The following is a 5,674-nucleotide window of genomic DNA, read 5'->3' as shown; positions in this document are numbered from 1 at the left end:
TAATTGACTTTCGGCCCATCAGACGTCTAATTTACAGGGTCCACATAAAAAAGGACGACACTTCCCAGGAGTTTGAGAGTTTGAATCAACATTGCATAGAAAATCCAACAAAACCGTAAACCAAAAAAAAGCAACAAATGAAGAACGAACAATTTTGGGCATTGGCCAGCAGCAGCAGCAGCTTTCCATTTCCGTTTTACAGTCAACCCTTCTGCACTTGGCCGTCGTGTTAATTGCATTTGCGTGTTGGATCCAGGCATCAGGACCAGGCTCAGGCCCATGCACAGACAGTTTCTTGGTGTGCGAAAAGAATTTTTGTTTTTTGGGGGTCAGAAAACGGGCTGGCTAACTGGCTAGCTGGCAAACAACATTGTAAATGCCAATCTAAAGGCAATACCACATACACACCCACACACACACACACCCACGCAAAAACTCACACAGACACTTGCTAAAGTGACTTCCGCTCACACACAGACACACACATGAGAAACTGATGCCTCAGAATCAGTAAGAGCATGTGTGTTGGAGTTGTAGTTGTAGTTTGGTCGTCGTCTGTCTGTCAACGAGCTGGCTCATTTACTTGGCTAGTGATTTTGCCAGCTACATACCTCTCCCTGTTAGCTTGGATGGTTCCCTTTGGTCTACATCAAGATGGGTCTTTGTACGCACGTTTCCGGTCATCGGACTGCTTCTCGGTCGTCTCTTACGACTATGGCCCGTAATTATCTTGCAAATAGCGCCAAACTACAGGCTAATGAAAGCCTTGAGTGCATGCGTAATGGTGTAATAATACCTTCAGGGCAACTCAGTCTTCCATAATGGCAACAATCGACATTATGCTCCTCTTCAGGGCCCATCCATGGGCATGACCATAAGAGCATAACTGCAGTCAGTTTTAAGTTCTTCTTCGACTTGTTTGCTCATTGGTGACGCAAAATGCTTGAGCTTTGTTTGTCAGGGAGTAAATTGATTGCCATTGACACACTGCACACTTCGTTCTCCATTCTCTCGTTCCATCCTGCCACCCTGCTAACCTGCCTCTTTTGTCTTTGTGCCTTTATGAGTGTGAGCTCAACACATTTCACTTTTATTAAAAGCAAATTTGTTTGCCCAACTTCTACCCTTGTTGATGCCAACAAATAGAGAAAAAGGCTTTCAATTTGCTAGTAATTAAGATACTAAACAGTTTTGCAGTTAGCCCTTTAAAGGGGCCCGATGGAAAAATCGTTAGCTGAAATCCCATTGCAATGAAAATTACTTCTAATGCGCCGCAATTTTTATTGGTAGCTGCAACAAATGCCCGTTCAAGTGAGTTCAATTAAATATTTATTGCTTTTCAATATCCTCGTTTCGAAGCGGCTACAATTGGCGTTTAAGTCCCATTTTTTGTCATTACATGGACATGGCATACTCAATACTTTTTACTCTGCAACGCCAACAAGCCAAGCCACGCACACAATGTCTCCTTGATTGGCTCCGGCAGGGCAGGACATAGCGAGTTGGCTTTGTGTCGACCGATGGTATGGCTAGTGAATTTCATTCTTTTTTCGACCTGCTGCTGCTGCACAACAACATGTGTCGATGGGAGAACAATGGGTCTATATGTGTGCGTGTGTGTATAAGTCTTTAAAGGTTCAACATTGTACAATTGAGAACTGATCATTTGCAGGCGTCAATTTTTACACAGCACCATTTTAATATGCGTAAGGAGAAAAATACGCCATCGATGAGGAGTCAAGTGACTCCTTCAGAAAATTATGTTAATCAGTTGAGTCTCGATATACACACACACACACTCACACAGGAAGAAGAGAGGCACCATCGGCATCATTATCATCATCATCGTCATCTTTTGTGGTATCAGCAGCAGGTAGAGCGATGCCTTGGCTGTCGTTTTATGTTAATCATACGCCACGTTGGGCGATAATAATGCGCCAAACAAGCAAACAAGATGAAATACGCGTGCCGCATGCGTAATAAATTTTATCATCATCAAGCAAAACGGAAGAGGCAGAGGAAGTAAAAGTTTCGCTTGATATTAGAATTAGAATTGGACTATCTCTAGGCCTATCGATAGGATGCACTGGCATGGAGTCTTTTGGGGTAACCCAAATATAACTCTGGGGAGTCATAAGTCAGCATACAGCCCGTCATTGGAAAAGGGAAACATTCAAAGCTTGCACAAAGTTTTGTTAACAATTTCATTGATTACTTGTGTTCCATATAATTGAATTTCTCTCCCGTTAGTCCTTGCACCACACTTTTCTTTCCCAGTTTTATTGCTCAAGCAATTTTAATTGCAGACATACATACATAAGATAAGTATATATGTACATACAATCCATGCGCGACAATTTGAAAGCAACATAAATTTACGCAAAATGAAATCCGGAAGTCGCTTGTCACACGTACTTAAGCATTATGTTAATTTATTTGCACTCACACATACATATACATACATACACATATTTGAAGCGACAGAGCATCGTTTAAGCCGGAAACAGACAGCAGGCGCACACACACTCAGATTCACACATATAGACACTCGCATAGATACATCTTTACGACTGCCAAGTGAGTGGAATCTATTCTGCATATCCTGGCATCTGTACAGAGTAAGAAATTCACTTGCTTTAGCAGTCACGCGAATCTCAAGCACATGCAGTTAATTCGCCAGCCACCTATACACAAATTTACAAGCAAACGAATCCAACCAGCCACCCACTCATCCAACCACCCACCCACCACTGACAGTTGTTGCCCATGCAGATGAAGACGCCCTGCACGTAGCCACATTGAAATGCTATACTCGATGCCTTCTTAGCAGTGGAAAACAGGATCAGTACAAAACGCATATAAATTTTCACTCTAGGTGACATTTGGCAGATAAATCTCTGTTAGATTTAGCCGAAACAATATCTTGCGATGTGTATTTATCGCGGGCACGCACACTTTGTCCCGTTTCCGGGGAGAGATGAGGACTGCAGGCAAGACCAGATGGAAGATGTCTTCCTTTTCCGCTTCACTTGGGCATGTTGTGCGTGTGTGTGTTTCTGAATGGGTGGGCGTGTGTGAGTTGTTTAGCAGCTGCTGTTAAATACCTTTGATCATTATGCCATAGGCTGCATAAAAAATGGCAGTGATTCGCCTTAAACCAATGTCTTGACCCCTGAAAATTGCTCATCATAAAGAAAACTCATTAAATCATTTAGGCAGACGCCTTTGACACAGTTTTTGTATTGGCCTTCGCTCAACCATTCTCTTGCCATGACCCATCCATCTAATGAAATATAAGCGAACATAAAGCACAGCACTCGCTTGCGGTTGTTTTTTCGGTCGGTGTAAAAGGTAAAGTGAAAGGTAAAAAGGACAATGCTCCAACAATGGCCATTATATTTCTTCTCCTGCTGCTGCTCGACGTCGACCGTCTCCTGAACTAACAATAGCCACAATGCCCTTGTGCTCTGAAAAATGACCGAAAATAAATTTTTGAAAATTGTTAATAGAACTCTTTAGGCGGGTCTGATGAAAAATCTTTGACCGTAATTACACAAGGAGACTAAAGATCGTAGCCATTTTAATGCAGACAAATTCAATTAGCAAATAACCACAAAAAACAGTTTAACTTAAGTCTTGAAAATAGACTTAACTGAGTTTAATTTAATCGGACAACAGAAAGTGGAATTTAATCCGTATTATATCTCATGTACCATTTAATGAAACGTGCAGAAATGCCAAAATACTGAATACAAAGCCAGACAAGCATGTTATGAATAGCTGCAGCTGACTCTTACCTTAGCCCAACAGTTTAGTTTAGTTTCACCTCACCCTATCATACCTTCTGGCCCTTTTGGCTTGCATATGTACGTGAGCCTAGTGTATGCATATAAATACATATATGGGAGAACGTACCATATGCCTGGTGACCAAAACTAACCCAGTTCCCATAGTTGGCCACGCACGCACGTGAGCTCGTTTGGTTGGCCTAGTGAAAAGTGCGGCTTGCCACATTAAGAGAGAGAGAGAGAGAGAGGCAGAGTGAAAGAGTGGTTCTCGGTATGGCATGTTGGCCACTCAATGGACTCGTACTCGGACTTGCGACTAGCATATATGCACGAACTTCAAGTGGGACATGTGATTATTTATGTCGCTGTTGATTATGATGTTGATGACCTCCTAGACCTGGAGAAGACCTGGAGCCCAGGCGAGTTTTACGTAATTTGCTTTTGCTATATACATATGTACATATGCGTGTGTGTGTATGTGAGCATGAAGCAGAATAAAGCCGAGCCAGAACAAGAAACCATTATGCTATGCAAATTGATTGATAATCACCAGTCGGCAGATAGGTAAGCGGTTGGGTGGTTACTTGAATGGAACGAAGATGAAGAAGAAGCCCCAAGCAGATGGTGCGTTTTAATGCAAATCTCACGCTTATGAATAAATTGATGGCAACATAATACGTTTAGCCGCCACCCAAAAACACCCAACCATTCACACACACACACACACACACACACACACACACACACACAACACGAAAATGAATGAATGCATTTTATAATTTCAATAGAATTGAATTCTAATAGACTGACAGTCACCTGTCCTTTGAACACCTGAAAACATGTTTCTGCTATACATTGCATATGTACTTGCATTGTATACTACATAGATGTATGTATATACTTAATGAGGATACATAATATGCCAATGAATATACAATTATAATTATCTCTCTATTTGTATATACTTGCAACCGCGAAGCAGTGGCCTTGAGATTTGAAATCAAAGCTTCATGCTCATTAGATGATTTGCGTTCCAATTAATTTTGCTAAATTGGATTAATGAGATACTTGCCAATTATAATACCGGAATGTTTCTTCTTGTTATTGTCATTGTTGTTGTTGTTGTTGTTGCTGTTATTACTGTAAATTTACATAAATTAATTTCAAATTGACAGCATTTACATGTGTGCACAAATAATTGGAAATTTTCGATGATTTGCCGATAAGCGAATGCACAAATCGGTCAAATGATATGTGGAATGGGTATAAAACAGAAGTGTTGTTGGCATGGGCGTTTAGATATGCCTCAGCGATAGGGGAATTCATAAAAGTGCTCACCCGCCTGATACGTGTCTGTGTGTGTGACTCTCGCTCTCTTTCGGAAATTCGATATTTTATTGTTTTCCCAGTTAAGCACTCGACATGGACATGTTGGCCACTACCGCTCTACAAAAGTCTATATCAAATCAAATAGACACCTCATTCCCGACCACACCCACTCAGACATAGACACACGGACATCGACGTGGACAACGACATGGACATCGTTTATTTGCAACCCTCAAGAGTATGCTATGCTTTTTGTATTGACACAAAAACTTATAAAAACGACTACTACTACTACTGCTACTGACTGACCTGACTTTAACCCCTCTCTCCAGTCGTTTCTCTGTGCCCACATGCACGAAATGCTCTTTTTTTTTTGGTCAACCACTTGGAGACTGAGTGCGAAACACATTTCAATTTATGGCAATTTTTATTGCTAAAAAGTTCGTGCGAAGATTTTTATGCGTCGTCAAGTAGCAAATGCGGGGGACTGCTTGCTATCCACTGATAAGAAAATAATAAACTTTGAGAGCAACGAAAAACATCTTACAATTATCTAC

Source organism: Drosophila tropicalis, unplaced genomic scaffold (genome assembly GCF_018151085.1).
Source record: "Drosophila tropicalis isolate 14030-0801.00 unplaced genomic scaffold, ASM1815108v1 contig_878, whole genome shotgun sequence".
NCBI lineage: Eukaryota > Metazoa > Arthropoda > Insecta > Diptera > Drosophilidae > Drosophila > Drosophila tropicalis.
The sequence above is the reverse complement of the archived record's forward strand: the minus strand, read 5'-3'. Positions refer to the sequence as shown.